Below are 26553 nucleotides of genomic sequence, written 5' to 3'. Positions count from 1 at the left end.
TTTCTTCTGTGCTGTCCACGTTGTCCCTCCCTTCTATCTCCCACCCCTCCTTTTAAGGTATCTGGATGTGCTATCATTAATGCGAAGAGAAAATGTTTTCCTGCTGAAAGAGTTCCGATGCTGCAAATACTTACGAGCGACCAAGGACTCTCTGACATCTTGTTTCAGGATCAATGAGAGGTAATTTTGTTTCGCAACATTTGCCTGGCAACGGGCCTCCCTATGAAATGCATTAAAAAATGATATGGAGATCCACTGGCTGCGGGTGAGACCAGAAGCTGTACAAGCCACTTCCTGCTGGGGATATCAGACTCCAGACGGATGGAAGAACAAAAGTTTAGTACCAGTGCTTCTTATGTTGTCGCATTTGCTAAGCGTGATCTACCTTGACTCTGCTATCAGTGAGAACTTGTTTGAATCAGAATGCAAATATTCAGTTCATAGGATTAAGGATGCTACAAAAAGTATGTTAGGGTAGGCCTTATTGCCTTATTTCTTCTACTGTCTTATCTTACAATTCCTTAAACCACGAATCCAAGAAGCATGGAAACTGCTTCACATTGCTCATTAATGTATTTCTAGAAATTAGAAAACTATAGAACATCTAGCAGGCAGGGGATATATATTTGATATGTCAATGACAATACAGGAAATCTGTAAGTGGATCTAGATATGATGATGTATTTTTTTAAGGAAATAGACACCCTTAGTTTCATGAAGTCACCATTATCTGTATAAGTTACTTTGTGTTGCAGGATCTGCAGAGTAAATACAAAGGCAGAAAAATCTAAAATCAAGATTAATTTAGGTGTTCAAACTAGACAAAGCAAAAACAAATGTCCTATAGCTGTTGGGTATCATTTAATAGAGTCTGTTTGCTTCATTCCAGAATCTATGCAATGGTGTCTAAGTAGCATGTAAGAGATTTTAAGCTAATACTCCACTTATCTTGCTTTGCTAGTGGATCAGTGAATGATTTCATTGACCTGAAGCTTTGTTCTTGTTCTTGCGCCCACCTGGATGATTCTGTTGATACACTGAAGGAAGATGTGCAGGTGAGAGCTAATGGCTCAGCAGATATAAAACCTGTTTTCTTTCTGTTGCTGACCTGCAACCCATGCTGTTTTCAAGTGTTCAGTTTTTCATTTGAAGGTATGTTTTGTTGACACAAAAAGCTATTTGTGGCCAGACCTCATTCGAGACAAAGGTTGCTCTGAACACACACACACACTTGCAAATCAGCTAAGTAGAAAATGGTGTACTGGTGTATGTATTTATATCCATAGATTCTTGCAATTAATCGGGGGATGAAACTGCAACAAAGCCTTAGAAATGGCTATGGACATGTTTCTTACATATTCTCATATTTGGGGTGAACAAATTCAAGTCTTTGCAGATACAAATAGCCTCCTAAAGAGTTATAAAAATAACACAGAACACCCAAGATCGGACTTTTCAGATGTAATTATGCAACTACATAATGCTTTTGTTTTGTAGGCTATCATTATGTGTGTTTGTATGTATGGACATACTAAAGTCTCAACCCTGCATGATGTTTATGCTCAATAAAAGTTGACATGCTTGGCAAAAAGATTTCTAAATGAGGGAAAATAGAATATATTTTGAATGTCAGATAACTCTAGCACTAGCAAAAAGGATTGAGATGAACACAATGGAACTGAAGCCATAGATGTTTCAAAGACGCGAGAAGTGCTGTTTCATAGGAGCAAATCTGTGCCCTCATTCAACGAAATTACCATTCTCCAAATAGAAATGATCTCAGACGATGCCGAGCGACACTTCATGGGTATAGATTTAATTTTAAGATGCTCTCCAGAATGGTTAGATTCATTATTTTCAGTTCATCAAAAGTGCTTTTTCTTTCACTTATCAAACTCTCCCCATTTCTCCTCACCTAGACTTGCTAAGGTATAAAACAAGACAAAAATTCAGATTACGAACTCAGTGCATGTGTGAGATTGGTCCAACTTAGGCAAACCCGTGTATTTGGAATGAGATTGTTTTTTCCGTTGCCTGTTCTTCAGGGTCTTTCTATGTTTGTCGATCAAGCATTAGAAAATCAACTTAGTCCTCTGTAAGAGGGTACTTAGAGGAAGCCAGCTCATCCTAGGACAACAACAACAACAACAACAACAACAACAACAATTTAAGTAGTAGGAAGGAGAGCCTTAGACTTGAGATACTGTGGAAAAGATAAAAAAGAGATGAAGCTTAAAAATAGCTACACATAGCAAGGGAGGGAAAACACAATGCCCACCGGAAACAGCTGAAAATCAGCTCCAGTCATTTGTGGGTCGTCCTGACTTTGCAGGAAGGCTTCTCTCAGTGGTGAGGCATTTGCTGCTGCATAGTTAGCGATGGGAGCTGGAGAGGTTAAAACAGCTCATCGCTTTATCAGGATTACCGAAGGTCTGAGGGAGGCCTTAATGGGGTGGCAGTCTTTTTTGTCACAATGTAATGGCATATCGATCTTGCAGAGTGAACAATCATGACCTTCAACTGTTTACAGATGCTTTGGAGGGAAAAGGCTTAGGAGCTTATTCCAAGAGAGCTGGGGAGGTTCAGCCCTGACCAGTCAAGTTGGGGAAACCAAACAGCAATCAAAACACCCCAGTTTGGGGTCAACTTTCCTCCTGGGGGAATGGGGGGAGTGGTACTTACGACTGGGGATGATGACAAATGCTTCAAAAAAAAAAAGCCAGTGGTGTTACAGGCAATCAATAAATCAACCAGAAGTGTCATTAACCCAGAGAGAGGGGAGAGGGGAGTGCGGGCTAGCCTGTGCGCGTGCACACACGTACACGCACACGTACACGTACACATGCACACATGTACATAGAAGTATTCACCACAGTGTAAAAGCAGGCCCTGGGCAAGGAGCTGTGTCCTTTTGTCAGGAAAGGAACCGGCTGTTCTGCACACAGCTTTCCACCAAAGGTTTCTTTCAGGAGCCTGTGAGGTTTGGAATCGTCTTCCCATTAGGCTGAGTGAATCCTGCAGTGGGGTCATGCCGTTCCTCGAGACAAAGCTGGACAAGGGGCGACCTGAAAGTGCTCTTCTACAAAACGTTATTAATTAGAGGCTTGTAGAAGGCGTTGTTCCTGAATTCTGTGAAATTGCCTGCTCAGACGTGGAGAGTGCTTTGCCAGGAAGGCCTCGGGCCGGGCGGCCTGGAAAGGGCCTTCCACGGTCCGTTTGAACGGACCAGGGTACCGCCGTGGGTTCCAAAACAAGGTTCCAGACTTGGTTGTGTGCAGCTTCCTTTCTGTCATCAGCAAGATCACAAGTGGTGTTTTCTAGGTAAGGAACAAAACATAATTTCTGCCCTGGAGTGGGGGAAAGACCAGGAGGCTCTACTACTGTAAATTCTCCTTAAAAAGCAGCACCCCAAAAGACAGGATTTACCCTGCACTGCCCTTAGCTGTAAATTCTCCTTAAAAAGCAGCACCCCAAAAGACAGGATTTATACTGCACTGCCCTTAGCTGTCAACACTGCTGCCTTACTTGGACTCGGGTTGTTTAGTGATGCCGTTAAGTATCCTGAGACTCGATTATCCTTGACTCTGAATCCAGTGGTAAGTGTGTTTAGAGGGGATTCACAGAGAGGAGGAAGGATTTGAAGACAGAAGCAGAACCTGGAAGAAAGACGCATTTCCTGCTGTAAGCCACCAAATCAGTCATAATTTGTTAATCAGTCCTAAAGTTTTCACTTACGTTAACAGCAGCCTAGCAGACGTTACCTGCTGATAATGCACAATGAGAACCAAGACGTATGCTATGGTTCAAGGGTTCCTAAAGTATAATAGGAAATGCACTTGTGGGGACTCAGTGGTAGTGCTTGCCTCGCCCGGAACCATTCCTCAGTGCTATATACACAGGAAAAGCCGGAAGTGGTGCTTGGCTCAAGTGGTAGAGGGCTAGCCTTCAGAAAAAAAGAAGTTCAGGGACAGTGCCCAGCCCCAAGGCTGGCAAAAAGAAAAAAACAGAAAAGAAAAGAAAGGAATGTACTCGTATCACCTTTCTTGCTCAGTACTAAATATTTCCCCTTAAATTTGTGTACATTCAACTTCAGAAAACTGTAAAGAAAAGGGGGATAGTTAGAATACTCTTTAAACTGCGATGGACAAAAGAAAGGGAAAGAAGGAAGAGGACAAGAGATTTTACAGCCTGGCATAGGGTAGAGAGCCGGATGGCAGTGCCAATCTACAGCATTGTTCAGAACACAGAGCTACGAACAACAGACACGCGTTAATGTTTTCTAAAAGACATGCCTCGCACACCAGATAGAACTTTAAAGTTTTCCCATGACATAGCTGTAAAGGGGGAAAAAAGCTTAAAATCTGTTTCAAGCTGGGCACCGGCGGCTCGTGCCTAGGAGAGTTTGCGGACGGTAGACGGAAGCCAGCCTGGGCAGGGAAAACAAGAGACTCTTATCTCCAGTTAACCAGCAAAAAGCCAGAAGTAGAGCTATGGTTCCAGTGGTAGAATGCTAACCTTGAGCACAAAAGAGCTCAGGGATAGCATCGAGGCCCTGAGTTCAAGCCCTATGACCGGCACAAAGAAAAACAAACAATGACAAAGCCCTAAGCTTCAATCCTTCGATGATTGCCCATTTTGGAAGAAAGAGGATTTTTTTTCTGACTAGGTAGGTGTTTTCTATGTCAGGAACCATGGAGAAAGGAATAATGTCAGTCCTATGCATTGGCAATTGAGTCCATTTGCCTCCCCGGGTAGAAGATTGATCATAGTGGATGCCCTGGGGAAGGCCCAGAGACATGCAGCCTCCGGTGGCCCTGCCCAGCTCCTGGGTTTGAAGATGGAGCTAAACTAGGAGCGTGGTTGCCTCAGCCCACTCTCTGTCCTCTTTCTCAACCACTCCTAACCATGACAAATGCCCTTCCTCAAGTCAGAGGCGTTCTAGCCTGGGGCCGCCACAGACTCTGTTTCCACCGGATTCTGTCTTGCAGTCCTGATTGCCCCGGTGTTTCTTTCCTAGCGCTGCATTGTGGCCACTCTTCAGCTTTCCCATGCGGTTGTCCTCCCCGCACAAGGCCCAAAACCAGCTTCCCTGTCCGTTCTGGGGAGAATTGCTCTGCTTCTGAGTGACTGGCAATTATTCTCTTGTGTAGGACTCTACCCACAATCTGAAACGACTCGTCACGTGTGATCATCGTGTGTCTGGGCAGCCATTGCTCATGACAGTCTGTAGAAGCTCAGCCTTCTCTGTGAGCAAAAGGAATACCTTTTATGTCTGGCCTAGGCAAATAATTGGCATTCAATAAATGTTTGATGAACGAATGAAAGAATGACTAGTCCTTTCTGTGATTAGTAATCTCTTAAAAGCTCTTAAGACGGGCTGGGAAGGTGGCTCAGTGGTAGAGTGCTTGCCTTGCATGCCTGAGGCCCTGGGTTCGATTCCTCAATGCCACATAAGCAAAAAGAAAAAAGCCAGAAGTGGCGCTGTGGCTCAAGTGGTAGAGTGCTAGCCTTGAGCTGAAGAGCTGAGGGACAGCGCCCAGGCCCAGAGTTCAGGCCCCATGACTGGACCCCCCCCAAAAAAAGCTCTTAAGACATGGGTATTCACTGGTTCTTCCTTCTGTCTGAAAATTTAATAAATTAATGTATTTATTATAAAAGGAGTACTTGTTGTTTAAAAAAATCTGAAAATATGAATAAATACGAAAGCAGAATTTATCTTTAGCCCTGCCATCCAGAGATAGAGACAATTACTTTTTACTTGCCTCTATTAAAAATATACCCATATGATCAGGGAAGCAAATAAGAGTGATAAAGTAGAATCAGGACACAAACACAAACAATCATTTAGTAATATTCTCATCCTTTTGCTCCCTCTCCCCATAGTCTACATTTGTCAAGGTGATATAACTTGGTATATAACCCATGCACAAAAGTAAAATAGCTTCATTTAACAAAATGTAGGTCTCATTCACATAATGAAGGATACAAACGACCCCTATCTTGTTTCCCCCAAGTTCTTATCAGAGAGTGTCTGGAATTCGATGTTCTTGAAGGACAAGAAGCATGGATGATGACACTAGGATGGTTACAGACCAGTCACCTTACAGAGGTGGATTATGTCCATTCTCTTTGTAAGGCCTAAACACAGTCTCCATGCCCTGGTCCATGTTCAAGGCACGCTGGGACATAGCATTCCAGGAAAAAAGCAACCAGACATTCATGAATTATTTTACTTCTCATCCTCTGAACATATTTCTTTATAGTCTCTCTCATCCCTTAAATGTATTTCTTTGCAACCTTATGTGTTTTATTTAAAAGTTTAAATGACGCAAAAATATTGACTATTCTAGAACCATTTAGTAAATAGTAGTCTATTTGATGAACTATCAACTTTCAAAAATGTTTAAAAACAATCTATTTCGTGTTGTGGTTACATCTTAGTAAGTTGCATACAAATCCATGATGGTTACTCATTTGAAGTTTACTTGTCTGCATAATATTGTTCTACTTGTGAAGCCTTCGTCCCTGCGTTCTGGCTAGCTCTGAATACCTGCCATGGTTCTGACAGACCTTTGATGCTTCTCATCACTCACTTCATATCCAGGTCTGTTGTAGATTGTGTACAGTTAGGTGCTGTGATCTCATCAAAGACCCTTTGTTCTTAGAGAGCTATAATGCTTTTTTATATGTACTTACCAATAAAATTATTAGTTACATATCTATCACTATCTCTTCTGATTTCGGGGTCATTTTCCTTACATAAAGATACAAACACTTGGGATTTATTTTGTCAACTGACATGTAGTACCTTTCTATTTGTATTATCATAGTTCATTATTCCTCTCCCTGAAAGTAACTTTAGTAAATTGGAAAATAGTTTGTTTTATATTCTAGAACGGTTCTTCTGAAAATAATATTTTCATAGAGTACTGTATTTTCCAAGGTTTTTTATTGAATGAACAAATGAAATAAAGGAGAAAACAAATCCAATTATTGCTCTCTGCCCACACTAGACTTATTTTCTGTTTTGTTTCCTTCTATTCACTGCTCAGCTTTAGCCTTTTGTATGACCTGAACTACTAAACATGATTTATCATCAGTAATATGCCAATTATGCATTACTTTTGTATGTAAAGAGCAACTTTGCTAGCTGTAGAATCATTGTGTCATATCTTAACACCACAAAACTTATATCTATGTGCTGAGTCTAGTTCTATTTAGCTTGTCCCAGAATATTTTCCTTCAAATCATCAGCATGACTTCATTCTGCCACAAGAGGTAACTTGTGCTGATAATTGCACAATGGAATTAGATCGCCATTGTAATGCATGTTTAACAAATACAACTCACAGGGGTGCCTGTGCCATTCCTATTAACTTATTTTCATCATACGAGGTATAATGCGTGCTCTTTCTCAGTAGGGTTCCGTCCTTCTTCTCTAGAGTCCACTTTCTTGGGTCTTCTATAATTTGCAGGATTTGTATTTTACAGCTAGCCTATTAATACACCAGTGTCTAGTATTTCCATACTGTTGCTGCATGCTTGTTTCAACTAGTGTCTCAGGACACTCTTCTTTCCCTACAGAGTCACTATCATCTAGCTTGGAAATCCTGACAATACAGGTATTACTTGGATTGATCGTCTTAAAAGTTAATTTTGGTTATTAGCGTCACATTTCTTCTCTCATTTAAGTTGGTAAAAGTCAGCCTTGAAGTGTATATGTAACAGCAGTCTTGGTGCATTTTTGCTGTTGCGAATGGAGGTCTGAGACCGAATAACTTTTAATGAGCAGACATTAATTTTTCCCCATAGTTCTAGAGGCTGAGGAACCCAAAAGGAGGCCCCAACATCTGACAAGGGCCTTCTTAATGTGAATAATTAATTAATTAATGGCCCCATCTCTTAACGCTGTGAAAATAAAGATTCAATCGCAGCAGGAGTTTTGGGAGGGACAAACATCCAAGCCAGAGTAACAGCCTACTTCAGATTAATCCTTCATTTTTAGTCCTCACTCTATATGAAATAATGTAAAAACGATGAAATGGTTGAAAGGTGGATGGCTAACTATGACAAGAAAACTCAGATAGATGACAGAGCATTCATTTTATTTACTATGACAACTACTGTCAGCAGCAGCAATAATGATTACAGCTTTTAATGCCTGGCAGACACATGCCAAGTGCCCACATTGATTGTCTGATGGAATTCTTACCTCAAGCTAATATGGGCTGCGGATGTAGTTCATAGTAGAGTCCTCTCTCTAGCACATGTGAGGTTCCAGGTCTCCTCCTCTACCCACAAGCAACCCCATACACACAAGCATACAAAAACTATCGACAGCTAGTGTTCTCCCTGTTGATAAACATGAGAAACGCAAGGCCCATAGCGATAGGAACAGGTATAGAATACAACTTTAGGGATTATAAGTTTGGAATATCAGAGCCAGGCTTTGAACTACATATTCGTTTAATTTGACATAGTCTCAAAATCATAGGCTCACACTCACTGGCTATCCACTGTGAATACTTCAGGTCCAACTTTGCTTTTAGACAGAGCACGATATGTTAACCACAGTATAGGATTTTACATTAAATGGAAATGGGTTAGAATTATTGCTTACTTACTTTAGTGTCTTATAAACATACATACATATATATAAATAAATATATATTCCTGTTTCCAATTTCTGCACTTATAAAACAGGAATTATATTTACATTACAAAGCTGCTTACATGATGAGTGTTAATGTACAGTATGTGTTGGCACATGGCAATTGTTCAATTGGTAGCTTTTATTATTGTTAAAATAATTATCACTCATTATCACTCTGCCTGTTCATATCTCAGGTTATCAAAATCTGACTTTTTCTGTTCCAGCCTCATTCTGAGATGGTGTGTTCATCCTTCTTGTCCATAATTAGCAGGTGACTAGCAATCCTTTTAATCCAAATATCTCTTTATTGGTATTCTAAGGCCCTTTTCATATTTCCTTTTTGTCAGTTAGTTTTTTATTTGCTTTCCACTATCCCTGGCTTGCTACTTCGAATTTTTAAGTCCCTTTTCTTTATAAGGAACACAAGATGATTTACTCAGAGTTGATCTCTAGAGTATTTGAAACTTTGATTAGCATGGGACTGGGTAGATGTTAACTTCCACATGTGTTGAATGATTTCAACCAGTACAGCTTTATCTCCTTTCTGCCGCCAACCTCAGAGTTCTGATGGTACATTCCACTGCAGAATGGTCTTTGTATGTATGCACATAGTTAAATTCTTATGAGTAAGTGGCCAATAGGTTTTAAAAGCCTTTAAACGAGGGCTGGGATGTAGCTCAGTGGCAAAGCGCTTGCCTAGCAAGTGCAACGTCCTGGGTTCGATCCCCAGTACCAAAAAGAAAAGAAAAGAAAAAAAAGCCTTTAAATGGAAAGGCTGAATTAGTGTGTGTGTGTGTGTGTGTGTGTGTGTGTGTGTGTGTGTGTGTGTGTGAGAGAGAGAGAGAGAGAGAGACAGAGAGAGAGAGAGAGAGAGAGAGAGAGAGAGAGTCAGTCCTGAAGCCTGAACTGTCCCTGAACTTTTTGCTTAAGACTATTACTCGCCCACTTGAGGCATAGCTCTACTTCCCACTTTTTCATGGATAATTGCAGATAAAAAGCCTTAAAGACTTTCCTGCCTGGGCTAGCTTCAGTCCTTAGATCTCAGCCTCCTGGGTATCTAGGATTATAGGTATAAACCACTAGCACTCAGCTGAAACACAGAATTTTAAAATAGCTTTTATTATAGGGCTGTGCTTCTGTCTTGGTTGACTGAGTTGACACTTGACATGATTTTTTTTATTGTAAAGATACTGTACAGCGGGTTACAGTTACATGAGTAAGGTAATGAGTCCATTTCCTATCAAGCATTGTTACCCCCTCCTTTGTTTTCCCCTACCATTCTTTCCCTCCCTACCTCCCCAACTCCTCACCCCCAAGTTGTAAAGTTTGTTTTCAACAGAGTGTCTTGTACATCTCATTGTTACAATGGGTCAACCTGTATCCTTATTTCAGCATTTTGTTATTTCCCTTCCTCTCCCCAAATTAGAAAAATGTATATTCACTGCAATGGTGATTGTTAAAAAAACCTGCATCTTGTATAGACATGGTTTTTTTAATAATCAACATTGCAGTGAAAATGAGTTCCAGTGAGCTAAGGAGAACGCTAATGACCTTTAAAATAATGGATTAAAAATATACTGGGGAATTGGCATGGCAAGGCAATGCTGTTTCAAAGTATTTTATAAGAGAAGAAAAAAAGAAGAAAGATATCCTGGAATCCTGTAAATAGCCAATAAAAATTCACCTTGCCTGTGTATTGTCCTAGGAGACACAATCTCATTTACACTTATTAGAAGTAATGATGTAGTGTCCTGCAGATAATTAACACAATAAAATGCTGCTAATTTCACAGTGTCATTATAAAATTTGCCAGTTCAAATTAGAAAGTGATTAACCCTCTGAGTGAGGTAATGACATTTCCATTCCCAGCGTGTGAATTAAACCCGCAGGAATGTCTCCTCTAGTTTGAAGGTTCAGCTCTCTGGCTGTTCCTGTATCTTCTTTTCTCCATGTTTTTCATGCTCTTCCAAGACTGAAAGCTCTTCACATAGCAAGACAGCCTATTATCATTTCATAGGCCAGGCTCACCAAATTCTCAGCAAAAGCATAGACTTCCCTCAGAACAGACAAAAAGCCAACTTCCTTTACTTAAAGGGAAAGGAGGTGGGGGGAGGGAAGGAAGGAAGAAAGGAAGGAAAGTAAGAAGGAAGGAAGGGAGGGAGGGGAAGGAAAGAAAGAACATAGGCAAAAAGAGATAAGAAAGGAGAGAGAAAGCAGAAGGAAATAATCTCAGATGAGTATGATTTCACTGAGTAATGAACTTGTTGTTACATCTAGATATAAAAAAACGTTGCATTAGCAAGTTGCCTTTGGAACGTGCTTCATTTCCTGGAAGGATAGCTACTCTTTAACCTTTGCCGCGACTCTGCTTTATTCATGGAGTGCATGTCCCTCACCCACCACTGATATTAATTAACTTCTTCAAAAGGAATAAATTCATTAAAGAGGAAAGATTTATAGCATCTCATTTTAAATAGTCTAATTCGAATGAAATCCTCTTAAAGAATATTTAATGAATGACGGAAGGATACTATAAATGAATGAAACTTAATGATAAAATTGTCCAACCTGTTAAGACAATTATTAATTGAGTAAATGTAATGCATACATTTATAAAGCTGTGAAAAAATATGGTGCTGTGCCCTTTCCCCTCCTTCATTCCAATATATAACCCATGTCAGTACGATACTATCTAAAACATAGGGATTTGTGTCTAGAGAGCTGGGGCTTGGTAGACAGATATCTCTAAGGACTAAAAGTAATGAAAAATGCTCAGAGGATTCTTAAAGGCATGTGTCTCAGAAAAGTTTATTTAATCATTTTCCCTGTATTTATGAATGCATTTATTACTGCTAATGCCTTTTTCAAAAATTTTAACTCGATAGGCCCAGAGATTCTGTCTTAAGACATAGTGTTGCAAATGACCAAAATCTAACCCGAACCCTCTTAAATGACTACAAGGAGCATTAGCCCAGCATTGGCTACTCACTCCCAATACCCTAACAACTAGAAAGCTGAGATCTGAGGACAGCAGTTCAAAGACAGCCCGGGCAGAAAAAAATGCAGGAGTCTCTTATCTCCAATTGACCAGCAAAAAGCCGATCATAGAGGATGGCTCAGAGGTAGAGCACCAGCCTTGAGTGAAAAAGCTAAGGGAGAGTACGAGACCATGAGTTCCCCGTGATTGTGCGTGTGTACGTGTATGCGCACACGTGTGTACACACATACACACACACACACAGGAGCTCTTGTGTTTAAGAATCCTGGAGCTGTTGTCCTAGATCTGAGATTCAGAAGAGGGCATTAAGGCTCTGCTTTGCCCACCTATTATCTCCGCTCTCTTGTGTGGCTTTCTTCTCTTACAGCAGCCCCATAGGCAGCCCCAGGTCCATCCACTCTCCGAACAGCCCTCACAGGGAGAGCGTGGCCCGACGCGGAGGTTGGCTAGGGAACGCCTGTCTGCTACAGAAGGCTCAGCAAGCAGGAGGGATCAGCCCACTAACGCCTTCTGTGCAGTGTTGGCCTCCTCCTCCTAGCTGGAGAACCAGCCAGCCAGATCATCTTTCACACCCCGCCAGTTCCCAAGTGAGAATTACAATAAAAAGTCAGCTGCTCTCAGCTCGTAAGGTCCATAGACAGCTAGGCTGAGAAAAGAATTTTCTCACATCTGTGTTTTTATTTACTTGAAGTACACAGGAGTACACACACACACACACACACACACACACACACACACACACATTTCCATAGTCTTACTCATAACATTCCTTATCTACAGCCTAGAGGCATCATTCAGTCTGTGTGATTACTAGTTTCTTCCCTTGGTAACTTTGCAAGAAATAGAGATTACTTTGTTGTAATCTTCTGCTGAAAAGGGGGGAGATTGGGAGAAAGTGCCTATTTAAATTGACTTGATTACAGCACACACACACACACACACACACACACACACACACACACCCATGTGGAGATCGTGACCTGCTGTCATGGTTCTGTTACAACAGACCACAGTAAAGCGTGTTTAAAGGTTGCTCCTGATTTATGGGAGGGAGTGTCTTGGAGCAAAGGGTAGAATTGTTGAGGGTGCTGATTGGGAAGATTAGAGATGACAGAAGACAAATGTCTGGTTACGAAATGTTTGTTTTTTGGTTTTTTTTTTTCCAGTGCAATGAAACTGAGACTATTTTACCCAGCAGTAAAGAGACACATTGCTTAACCTCAAACTATACAACCGCTTCTCCCACCCCTGTTCCTTACCCGATCTGGTCCCTCTTCTCTAGCAAACTTTCACACTCAGTCCTTCTCACCTTGACTCTGGGCATCTCCCTCCTCCTCCATCATTTCTTCTCCCTGATGGACACTGTTCTTTCATGTTACTGTGTGCTTAATTTTATGTAAGTTTGCTAATGATATTATTTATAGTGTAACGACAGGTTACAGTACATGTAGCTTATTAGCTAAAAAACTTTAAGTGCATCTTTAAAGCCAAGGTTACACTGGTGACTCAGCCTCTGTGTGGACCAAAGTCCAGCTGTCTCTGTTTCCATTGTATACCCAGTGGAAATCCAAAAGAAACAAAGAGTAATTGGCATGTTGAAGTCTTCAAACGATGCTCCTGGAAGCCAAGAGCTTTGTGTTTTATTTCTTTTCTCTTAAGAGGTCATATAAAGCTGCTGAATGGGCTAATATACGAAACTCATGGGTACTGTTCATTCTTGGTGGTGGTGTTTCTCAGTAAAAATAATCCATGCTATATACACTGTTTACATTTTATATACAAATTGTACCTTACCTCCTAACAAATCCATGGACAGTTCATTTTATATCTGTTTTAGCTATGGGGAACTAGAATTTCAACTCGATTGCCTGAGCTCAAATGCCATGCCTAGAATTAGGGGAGGCTGCTGACAGACTGACGGCCTCACAAGCATTTTGTGTGAGCCAATGCATTGACCATGGGTCAAACATCTGTTAATATTCGAAAGGGCAGTGAACTCAATGGAGCCTGGTTGACTCAAGTATCCTTCAGTTTGTACCATTAGTCTTGGATCTGGTGAGACCCATGGAACCATCTTCCCCGACTTGGAGCATCATTCTTCTCTATAATGAGTTCAGTCATGTCCCAGGCAAGATTTCTTCCATTTCTAACAATCCAGGTCTTATTTTGTTTCACAGTGCTAGCTTTAACTCTTTCAGCTGCACAGAGAGTGAACGCAGATGAAGAAGACATACAAATTTGAATCTTTCTATCCAAGGTACTTTAAGATCATGAGAAGACTCCGGCAGAAAAAGCAAAGACAAGAGCACAGGGGTGGGGCTGGGGCCCAGCCCGCCTTGGCGGCGGACACTGCCCTCCTTCTACCTCAGACAAGTCCCGGGAGTGAAAAAACAAGATGGCATCACAGGGGTTTGCCGTGCTGCAAAGAGCTGAAGACTGTCCACCTAGGATCTCACCATTGCTTTGGCTGCATTTATTTCTGCCTATTGTCCTCCTTGTGGATCACATTGAAGTGTCGATAACATGCATCTCCAACAAGTCAAGAACAAAGGCTTTTTGAACAAATGTTGTAAGCATTTCAACGGAGAATGCGGCTGAGTCAGGGCGCTGGCTGCCAGCACCAGGGCGATGCAATAGCTCCTGGCTTGGAGCCCTTGGCTGTCCTGGCTGTTGCTGCCAAGGCCGCCTACCTTGATGAGGTTCGGGGAAGGTCGCTCTTATACAATCTGCAAGTTTACATGCAGCGTGGCGAAGTGCAGATTTGATCGCTTGCAAGAGGGCAACACCGCTGAAAATGATGCTCCTTGTTTTCCTGGACAAGATTGAAAGGAGGCTTCCCAAGTGGGAAGAGATGTCTTGACTAATAGAATGAACCGAGAGGTACAGGGAAACACGGAGGCGGTGATCGTGAGAGAGGGGGAGAGGAGAAATGGCCATGAGTATTGAGAGAAATATGAGCATGAAAGTCTGTCCGAAAGCTCAATCTCAGAATATGGAGAAGTCAATTCTATAAATGGGGGAGGATCAGGGACTTCTTAGTCAGTCCGATCTGGGAAGCAGGGAGAGGGGCGTGGAAGAAAGGATTTACAAGGGGGTTCAGTTTGGAGGTGTGACAATTCCTAGCAGCTGTAGGGTATCAAGGTGGACACAGAGTAGGCAAGGAGTCTGGACTAGCCCTATAGCACCTGGCTGTGTCCCACAAAGGACTGAGAGCAGAAGCGACAGAATATAGAAGCTCCTCCAGCAGGACTGACTAGCATGAAGCAAGAGGTTGTAGGGCAGAATCCAGAGGCACTGTACCTGTGGAGTAGGGACAGAGTGGGAGGCCTCTCTGAGGAGTAAAGAAAGAAGATAAGACAAATATAATGTAGGATGAGGTCCAAGAGAGCTTGAAGGAGGTGAAAACTACAGGCATAGTGACAATGCTAGGAGGCTATCAAATACGGCAATCTTTGCAGTTGTGCAACATTGCCTGTAGTTGCCTTTATTGGAGTACATAAAATAATGTAACACATGACTCAGTAGAAGTATGATTCACCTGTCCTACCTTTATGGCCTAGGGCAGATCCCTTAACTACTTGGGACCTCGGAGTCACAGCAATTAAGTTGATCTTTTATGTTCAGATAAACGATATGGATACATAAACAATATACAGGCATGTCTAATACGCTTAAGCTAGGTGATACAAAGCAAACAAAGAATAAATGTTGATTATTGTTTGGGTATATGTGCATGTCTGCCTAATTTACCACACTTGCTTTGTGATACACATCTTAATGTATAAAGTCTGAATGTTTTGAAAGTAGGGGTTATTTTTGTGCAACGTATATACATTGCACAATAGGTCTTAAATGCTTAATAGGACATTCTCATCATTATTACAACAAGGAAGTCAAACTACAGTGGGAGGTCCACTGTCAAGCTGTCCTGATGAAAAATCAAATATTTTTTCATAGCTTAAGCAGGTATCTGGCAGTAAACACAGGTCTATTTAAAAAGAGATTAACTAGCCTGGCACCAGTGGCTCATGCCTGTAATTGTAGTGGCTCAGAAGTCTGAGATTTGAGGATCAAGGTTCAAAGCCAGCCCAGACAGGGAAATCTACAAGACTTATCTGCAATTAACTACCACCAGCACCACCAACAAAAACACCCAGAATGGAGGTGTGATTGTAGAGTACCATTCTTGAGCAGGAAAAGAGAAAGAGAAAGGAAGGAAGGAGGGAAAGAGAAAGAGAATCAAACAGAAAGAAGGAAGGAAGGAAGGAAGGAAGGAAGGAAGGAAGGAAGGAAGGAAGGAAGGAAGGAAGGAAGGAAGGAAGGGAGGGAGGGAGGGAGAGAATGAAAGACTAACATGTGTCATAAAGATGTCTAAAGATTCTCTTCCATTGAGAAGAGCAAAGCTGTTGTTAGTTGTTTTTGATTCTAGCCCAGGTAAGCTCTGCTTATGATGGTGTCTCCTAATTCTTGGCAGGATATTCAATGATGCTTGAAAAATGTCTATTGGTGGCACTTAAGGAAATGGATTTTTTTAGCATCCTGTTTCTTACCTATAATGAAAATATTGCCCACCTATGTCAACTGAGTCAGATGCTAAATGAGCCACAGAAGATGTCAGCAGCATTTGCTGAGATGGGAGACGCCGGTGGGGGAGGCTGTGGCTTGCTAATTACTCTGTGTTCTTGATCACGGGCCGCACGCAGTCCACACATATTCTATAAATACCAGTTCCTGTACCTAAAGAACGCATAACAACCTTCCCAGCTCCTTGTCCTTACTAACAAAGTCATGACATCTCCACTTGGAAAAGGTTAGAGTTATTATTATTTCTTTTCCATTGTCACTGGGGAGCTTTTGAAATTCAAACCACCTGGTAAAAATTAATAACCCTGACATTGTCGCCACCAAAAGCTGACAGCAGCTTACATGTCCATGGTATCACAGTATGCTGTTTGACTTAAGACCTCATTTGTGGTCTCTTATCCCATGACCATTGCTGCCTGTCTACAGTAATAACAGAGGCCATCCAAGGAAGTAATACCAGCTCATGGAAAAGAAAAAAAGATGGGATATCTAGCATCTGGGACCTTAAACTCAGACTGTGCTATGAATGTACCAAAAGGAAGAGAAGGACGATGGAAAAGAAACAGGAGTGAGGAGGGGAGGGGAAGGAAAAAGGAAAAATGAGGCAAACGAAGAATCTGAACTAATATAACACACCAGTGGAGAGAAATAATGCTCTCCCTGCATCCTGCACAGTACTCATGAATACCTCCTGAAATGTTTTACTGTGCTAAGAATTAGATCCTCATATCCTGTGGTCATTTCTTAAGACAATTCAACCGTTGCTTCTAATCTTTATAAACAGGTTACCGAGTTCCTCAAGTGTTAGGCAGCGTGTTTTGTGTTCTGCAGATATAAATAAACCAAGTTTCTCAGCTCTGTGCAGGGCTGTGGAACTTGAAGCAAAGTGGGGAGAAAGGTAAAGTAGGGATTGGAAAGGTCCCTTAGTGGGTAAATGGCAGTACTGTGGAGAATTTGGTTGGTCCCATGCCTGATTATCAACTGCTTTGCAGGAAAGAATGAATCCTGATGATCTACGGGGTCACAGATATCACAAGTACCACTGCCAGATACTCCCGAGTATGTGTGTGTGTGTGTGTGTGTGTGTGTGTGTGTGTGTGTGTGCGCGCGCGCGCGTAGGGTTGTGAATAGACCTAGGGTCTTGTGCATATTAGCCAAGCATTCTCTTGTCAACCCACACAAATGAAGAACTCCAGGAATGTGCCTGGTACTTTTCAAGGCAATAAACTGAGTTTTAAGTGAGGAAAAGCAGACAGCTTTCAGGTACCATTTCATCTTCTGGAAAAACGCCCCCTAAATGCATGTTTACCTCTACGTGCTCAGGTGCCTGGCATCAGTTGTTCAAGTCCCACAGTTGTGGGGGGCTTGCTCACAGACGTCTGAGGGAAACTTGATCTAGAATGTATTGGGCAGAATGAAGACCACGACTTTACTAACCAAAACTGCGAAGGACCTGGAAGAGCAGCCGGGCCTCAAGATGGCGCGTGAACTTCACCTGCATCCTGGAATCCACCCCCTCCCCCGTACAACACCATCCCTCCCAACACCTCTCTGGTTGAGTGAGGGACATACCTGTTGGACAACCCCACATTGCAACTCCCAGAAGCTTCCATGTTTTCCAGTTAAAAGTTTTACCTAGGAGTGCGATGGTTGGTTTGTCCTGGACTTGGTGCCCGGCCCCTGGTCAAGCCAGTGACCTATGGTGCTGGGTTATCAGGGGCCGGGACAGATGGGCTCCTTTGGAAAGCACACTGCTGTCAGACTGACAAGGCTAGGTATCAATGACTATTTTTAAACATTTGTACAGTTGTTTGCAAAGACAAGGACCAGATGTGGAGGAATCAAAGGATTCAGGGGCCAGTACTACACTATGCCAGTACTATGCTGTGCCAGTACTCGGGAGGCTGAAGCAGGAGGATTGTGAGTTCAAGGCCACTCTGGATTAGATAGGAAGACCATGTCTCAGAAAACATACAGATAAAACTGCCGGATTCATAAATTTTCATCGAATTTCTTACTCTCCGTGTGGCGTTGGACAAATTACTTAAAGACTCAAACCTCGTGTATGACATTGTTCTTCATCTACAAAACTGTAGAAAAACTAAAAATGAAATAAAACATCAAATTTGAAACAGAATTACAAGTAAACACGAAAGTTCCCATCTATGAAGTTAGTAATAATGGCTCTGAGATCAGAGATGTGAAAGTCAGTGGCTCCAGGACAGTGTTTTCCTTCTTTCCTCGGAAACTAATTCCTGACGTTTCCAGTCCAATGTCTCAGACTTATGTTTGTGATTCCCCTCTCTTCCCTGCCCTATTTGCAGCAGGGCTTCTAAAATGAATTCTTCCTTTAAAATATCTTCTAGTGCTTTCTCTGTTCCTCTCTTCCAACCTGGTCGTAAGAGGACCCATGGCTGTTTATAAGGATTACACACATAAACTCCTGATTGGACTCTCTTTAGAACATCTCAGCTTTTCCATCCACATTCACATCATCACCAGGCCATGCTGAAATAGCTTCTAGCTCATTAGCCTAAATAAGAAAAGGTGAAATTGTTTGTTTTCTGCTACTTTATTTAATTTTGTTTCCTAAAATTTTAACTCTAGGCAGGGAGTGAATATTGGATTAATGAGACAGATGTTATATTTATATAATTTTATAGACTATACATTATATTATGTATTTGTATATAATACATATATAATCTTTTATATTATATAATACATAATATATAATATGAAATATTATATTATATATAGTGTGTATATACAAAATATATATATAGAATACTTTTCTAAACTACTCCTTCTGATATAGTATATATACATAAATAATCTATGCCTAAATAAATTTGTTTATAAAGTAAAATAATGTATGTGCCATAAGGAAGACATTATTTTATAAGCACAAATATTTTCATATTACTTATTTACGGTTAGCTGATAATTTTGAGAACATTTTTATAGATAAATTATAAACTTTTTAGTGTAAACTTATAAGACATTAATATATTTTATTATAACTTATTTGTCTGAAGGCCAGATAGTAAATACATTTTCCTTTTGCTAATTTGCAAATGTTTTTCATGTGAGTTAAAGTGGTCTCAGTTTTAGTTAGATGGGGATTTCAATATTGAATTTAGGGAAAAGGTGTGGAATATTTTAAGCAGAGTCGTTGTGTCCTATCAGGTTTGTGCTTGTTAAGGAGGAGCGGAGTCTATTTTGATCAGGATGTTGTGTGGGATGGAGGCTTGGATGAAGACACCACGGGTAAAGGCAGATGAATCACCAAGTGGAAAAAGCCCAGCACACGATTATTGTTTTGTTTTGCTTTGTGTGTTTGTTAACTGTAAGATTTCATTTTAAGGACATATTCTATAACTGTAGCTCTTCTCTTGATTGGTGGATATTTAGAAACAAGAACAAGTTTTGGACTTTACAAGTTAGTGGAATGGGAGCTCCTTAAGCAGTTTTAAAGGAAGGAAGGTAATTATCTTTTGAGGCACAAGACTGTTTTAATGTGGTTAGAAAAATATTATGAAGGCATTTAAAAATCCCTAGCTCTAATTTAAAAATACAGTTATAATGAAAATTACTTAAAAGGGTTTTTTAGGTTTTCAAGGAAAGTAATTGATCCTACTTGAAAGCCGAAAACAATAAAAAAAAAAAAAAAACAAGCAAAAAGCCACCAGAAAATCTTGTTTCAAGATGTATTTCGTTAAAAATTTTAAGTGGCATAACATCCTGTTTGATATGTTAAGTGTTCAGTGTACAATTATGCTCTTCTGTGATTATTAATATTTATCTTCAAACACATTGTCCATCAGGATTATGAATACCGTGCAAACCGAAGTTAAGAATTATTTGGTGAATTTTAGGTCAACTGTTCTCATGACTACACAATCTTTTCTGATTTTCACTTCAAAATGGACATCTACGTATCCTCATTTTGTTTCCAAAATGAAGCCAGTTCTAGTGGAGGCCAGTCACACAGAAAACACAGTCCATACGTGAAAATTTTCATGCGGACCACATATTAGCTTACAGTTTTTACCAGTTTACCAGTTATAGAGTGTGATGCAAATGTACTAAGAGTTAAGAATTAGCTGGGCAAAGATGGTTCATACTTGGAGCTACTCTAAAGGCAGAGTGAGACGTGGACTGAGGTTTGAAACCAAATCAAGCAGAAAAGTTTATGCAACTCCATCTCCCAAATTTTCAGCACAATGTAGACTGGAGGTGTGGCTCATGTGCTCGAACACCAGGTGAGCAAGAAACTGAGGAAGATTGAAGCCTGAGTTCAAGACCCCAAAATGGCAAAAACAAAACCAGGAAAGCAACCCAAAATGTCCCTAACCTACTGAGTTATAGTTCCTAAAAATAGTTGGTTCTTTAAACTCAATTAATATTTGCCTGTAAAGCTTAAGTGTGATTTTTTTTAATTTGGAGGTAAAGTGGATTGAGATGGAGAAAAGGATGTTGATGGATTTTGAAAAAGTAGCATGATGGTCCTTGTGTGTCACAAAGAAGCTGTTATGATGGGTGAAGCAGCAGACCACAGGGAAAGAAAGATGGTACCCTGGGGACTACTGGTCACTGGGTGTGGGGGACAGGCAGGGGAAGGGCAGATGGGACCTAGAGGAAAGAGATCATTTTTTGTTGTTGTTGTTGGTGGTGGTGGTAACAGGGCTTGAACTCTGGGTCTGGGCACTGTCCCTGTACTCCTCAGCTCAAGGCGAGCGCACTACTGCTTGAGCCACAGCGCCACTTCTGGTTTTCTAGTGGTTTGTTGGAGATCAGAGTCTATGAACTTTTTTGCCCAGGCTGGCTTTGAACCGTGATCCTCAGATCTCAGCCTCCTGAGTAGCTAGGATGACAGGCGGGAGCCACCAGCACCCGGCAAGAGAACATTTTTATTTTTGATTGCAGTTTTTTTGTTTATTGTTTTTGTTCTTTTTCAGTTCTACCTAAGGCTGGAGAAGGATCATCTACTCTATAAAGTCTTCATAACATAACTTAATTCAGTCCTACCCAAAGAGAAGACATGTCATTCACGACAGATGACACCGGGTCTGGGAATTAGACAGGTTTAGAGAAAATGGACACTTGGGGCTCTGTGAATGAACACAGGGGATTGAAAAGGAAATTTTCAAATTAGTATACACAGATAAATTTAGATAGTCATATTCAGCTGAATTACACACACACACACACACACACACACACACACACACACACATACATACACACACACAACTGCTACTACTACCACTACAAATACAGAGGTGAAGTTAGAGCCCTAGATCCTGATAATTAGCTAGTAATGTTAGCAATACGCTACATGGTCATTGTGGCACTCATCTCTTGGGCAGGTAGCAGGCATGGAGGGCCTATAATGAAACCTTCCTAGAATGAACTGGGTGTGGTCTTACCACAGGCTGAGCAGCAGACTCATGTACCTACCTGTGAGCCTGGTTACAAAGCCTCCCGCTGTAAGGAAGGCCCAGCCAGGGAATTCATAGGATCTTATCTGTGAGGAATCTTAACTCTGAAGAAATGCCAAGAACAACCTCCACCAGGGTTTTATCTTCCCGAGCATCACCTAACAGGATTATAAGCAATCCTGCGGTAGTCAGACTTGGCAACCTCCACCTCCACCCCCACGACTATGGAAACTTGGACTTGAATTTAGCTGACTGAAGGCACCCTCCCGTGCTGGCTTCCAACCTTCGTGTTTCTTCTCAGGGTCTATCAGTGGTGATCCTTTCACCAAAGAGCACCCTCCTTCTTCAGAGGAGGTGGTAGGAGCAGGGCGGGGCTGGGCACCGAGAAGCTATTGCACCCACAAAGAAGAGGGGCTTGTCTGAGCATGACTAATTAAAGACAGCAGCCAAATGGCTGCAGCACAGGAGGCGATGGTAGGGAATCTATAGGACATGAAGGTCAGCTGGTGAGCTGAGAACACAATGCAGCATTCCATTTCCACTTACTATTTGTTACGTAGCCGGGCAGGGAGATAATGAGCTTTGTACTACTGAGAAATCTCACCCTCCACCACCCACTTCCTCCACCATGCTTCTAAGAATGAAACATATTCAACAAAACATATGCTAGACACAGGAAACCCATGTATCTATGGTTTTGCTTTTCATGGTTTCAGACACTCTGTACATAGTAAAATGGAAAATTCTAGAAACCAATTCATGTATTAAACTGTGCACCATTCTGAGTAGGGTGATAAAATACCACACTGTTCTGTCACATCCTTGTCCTGCCCAGGATCTGAATCACCCCTTTGTCCCTCGGATCCATGCGGCCAACTCTGGCTGTCTGCAAGTCATTCCGTAGCTCTCTCTATTGTTTAATATATTTCTATTGCTTGTGCAGGTACTGGAGTCAGAACTCAGGGTCTCTTACGCTCTGTTTGCTTTTTCACTCAAAACTGGCAGTCTATGACATGAGTCACACCTCCATCTCTAGCGTTTTGCTGGTTAACTGGAGATGAGAGTCTCTTGTATTTGATTACCCGGACTGGCCTCCAACTGTGATTCACAGATCTCAGCCTCCTAAGTAATTGAGATTACAGCTATGAACCACCAGTGCCCAGCCAATACGGTAGCCCTCTTGATTTCCAGGTCCTGTGTGCACTATCACAGAGCTGTATTCAAGTAAATCTCTTTGAGACTAAGCGGGAGGTGAGGGGGAAGAGGAGGAATGAGCTTTTTTTTATTACATCGATATAGCTTTTATTATTGCTGTAATTGCCCCATGTTATTATTTGTTCTTGTGGTTGAACTCTTACTTGCCTAATTTATATTGAAATTTTATCAAGTTGTATATGGATAGGAAAAAAAAACATAATAGAAGTCTTGGAAAATATCTCACAAATAAGAACATTGAATAGCCAAACCTGAGAATTCAGCATGCTTGAATTCATTCAGTGACCCACGATGGGACATGTCTTTTATTCCAGGCTCTGAGTAAGATGTTAGGAATTGGAAATAGATTTGATCCCTGTCCTCCTATGTGTGGGTCACGACGAAGACGCAGAGAGGAGGTGACAGGCACAACACAAAACAGTCACTCCTGTAGCGGTAAGCCCACACCAAGATGGAAAGACCTGGAAGGACTGAGGCTGTGGCATGTGTACTTCTGCATACATGGTGGAGATGTGACCTGGGGGGGACAAGGCTTTCGAAGTGTGGAGAAGGAGGCACTCAAAGGACCATCAGAACCAGCCATTCTGTAGTTGTGGGAAAGGAAGGTGGCTCAGTCAATTACAGAAAGGCCTGAAAACCCTACTAGGCTGAGGAGGTATATGTACACAGAACCAAAGGCATGAGAAAACCTGTTTAACTCTTTCCAAGTGGTTTTGAATGATTAGAAAATTCAGTGTGTAGGGAGACAGATTGAGGAAGGAAGGAGGAAGTAAAGAAATAAATCCAAGGATTTTGCTTGGATTTTATCCTGGCAGTGACAAAGATCCGGGAAAGCACTTTGAATCATATGTTATAGGATTAATATTATATGATTAATCATATGTTATTCCAGTGACACAAAGATAAGTTGAAAGTTGTCATTGGAGGCAAGAAATAATCAGGAGGCTAAATCTAAAAGAAAACTCTCCAGTTTGGAGCAGTCCAGTGTGTGGTAGGTCTGGAAATGAGAGGGAAAACAATTCAATAAATATATAGAAAGTTATGTACATTTAGAGAGAGGTTGGGAAAGGAAGACATGTAAACCAACAATCACATTTATTGTGCTTCAGCCAACAGAGTTGGAGTGCTAATTTTACCTGAAATGATAATGTATGGAATGCATGGGATAAAGCTCACAGAGTGGAAATGAAGACGCAGTAGAGTCGCAGATCCACGGAGGTCGGGCAGATTTCCACATTGAAGAGTATATGTGGGGACAATTACTATCCAAGTACACTTAAAACCATGAGTACAAATAAAGTTAATCATAGAAGTGCACAGAATGAATAGAGGAAAGGAGGAAACCATGGAGAATATAAAAAATGTAGCACGTGCATGGAGATAGAAGAACCATGAGAGGCAGAGTCAAGCAGAAGGAGAACCAGGACCGGGTATCTTGTGATTTGAATATATCTCTCAAGGACTCCTAAGCTGGATGCTTGATTCTTAGTGTAGCAATGGAAAAGGTAAGATCTTCAAGAAGTACGGGCTTTGTGGGAAGTGTTCAGATTGTTGGGGAGCCAAACTTGGATGAGATGAAGGTCATCGTCCTGGCACCCATAAGTTATTATAGGAGTGAGTTGTTATAAGAGCCTGACTCAACGCTGGACTTTCATATTCCAAGTGTGATCTTTTCCTTTTATATCACTCCTACCATTTTGAACCCACTGACCATGAGGTTCTCACTCCTATGGAGGTAATGAGGGAACCTTGTCCTTGAACTTCCAGAACTTTGTGCTAAATAAGCCTCTTTTCTATATGAAGTGACCCAGCCTTAGGCATTTCATTACAGCAATGAAAAATGGACAAATACAGAGTAATATTTTCAAAAGCCATGAGGATAGTTTCCTGGAAAAAGTAGCTTACAATGCTCAATGGGTCAAATACAATCTAAGTAAAATATTGAAAGAAAAGTATTCTTTAGACAATGGGGTGGTCTTTAGTTACCTTTACTAGAGAAGTCGCATTAAAGTTGTACTATAACTTGAGATGTCAATAACTTACAGATGCACCAAAGAATGAAGGAAATTATTCCACAGACACCAGAATAAGTTCTGTATCTTGTGTCTACACTCTTGTCATCTATTCATACTTGACTGGACCTAACAGTTTACAATATAGAAAAGAATAATATTAGCCGGGCGCTGGTGGCTCACGCCTGTAATCCTAGCTACTCAGGAGGCTGAGATCTGAGGATCGCGGTTCAAAGCCAGCCCGGGCAAGAAAGACCATGAGACTCCTATCTCCAATAAACCACCAGAAAACCGGAAGTGGCTCTGTGGCTCAAGTGGTAGAGCGCTCGCCTTGAGCTGAAGAGCTGAGGGACAGCGCCCAGGCCCAGAGTTCAAGCCCCACGACCGACAAAAAAAAAAAAAAAAAAAAAAAAAAAAAAAAAAAAAAAAGAAAAGAATAATATTATTCTATTGATCCGGGAATTTTGAAAGGCAGGCTATAGGAAATCACCTTTAAAATTTTTTGTTTACCTTTAAGCGACATGAATCTCTTAGTCTTCATGCTCTGATGTAATCACTTTTCCCTGAGCCTAGCTCGAATTAGTGACTTGCTTCTGGAGAATGGGCTATATCAGAAGGGATGGGATGCTCTAAGACTAGGAAATAAAACCAGCTTGACTTTCACCTTGGTACATATCCCCTCTTCTCCCTTGGTCTGGAGGAGCAAGTATCTGTGTTACAAAGAGTCCTGCGGACAAGCTCCTAGGGCAAGGAACTGCTATCTCCATCCAAGAGCCAGTGAGAACCTGAGAACTGGCAACAGCCACATGGCTCCCTGGATGTGGACTGCAAGGGGACAACAGTCACGTGAATGAGCTTGGGGACTGGTCCCCCCATGTTGACGATAGGATTGCAGTAGACCCTGAACCAGATTCCTGGCACACGGGAAACACATGCAAAATGGTGTGTGTGTGTGTGTGTGTGTGTGTGTGTGTGTGTGTGTGTGTGTGTGTGTGTGTGTGTGTGTGTGTGTGCATCAGGTACTAGTGTAACATTTGCTTAAATTGTAATTTGTTCAAAAACAATTAATACATGGGTAACTAATACATAGGATAAGTGATTGATAAAGCCAGCAGTCATGTGTATCAAAATGATTTTTCCCTATCTCAAAATGAATCTTCAGCTAGAATTTCAACTATGAATGCTTGCATTACAGTTCCAGGGGTTTTGAGGGACATGGTATCTCCTCAGTTGGCTACTTAACCCTAAATCAGCAGCAATTGGCGAGCTTTCTGAACTTAACATTATGGCCACGCATGTGCACAATCTGTAATTGAAGGTTAGAAATGCAAGACAGGTCATTGTGGGTCATTCTTTCCTGGCAGCCTAGAGAACAGAACCCAACCATTATCTCATTACCTTCCCAGTGATTAATTCATCTCATCTGTCTTTCCTGCCCTCTACCTTCCTCAGCTGGCATCTGGTGAGTTCTGTTTACCAGCCTCAGAAATGCCATGTCTCCTAATCCTCCAATCCTCATGTATAATCCTGTGCTCCACTCACATGTTTCTTGATTGTATTGGATGTTATCACATCCTATTGACTGCCTGGAGTTTGCTCTTATCTCCAGAGAGTGTTCATCCTTTTGTAATTAACAGCTAATTTGAT

The sequence above is a fragment of the Dipodomys merriami genome, unplaced genomic scaffold (assembly GCF_024711535.1).
Source record: "Dipodomys merriami isolate MVZ:Mamm:240054 unplaced genomic scaffold, mDipMer1.0.p SCAF_26, whole genome shotgun sequence".
Classification (NCBI taxonomy): Eukaryota; Metazoa; Chordata; class Mammalia; order Rodentia; family Heteromyidae; genus Dipodomys; species Dipodomys merriami.
The sequence above is the reverse complement of the archived record's forward strand: the minus strand, read 5'-3'. Positions refer to the sequence as shown.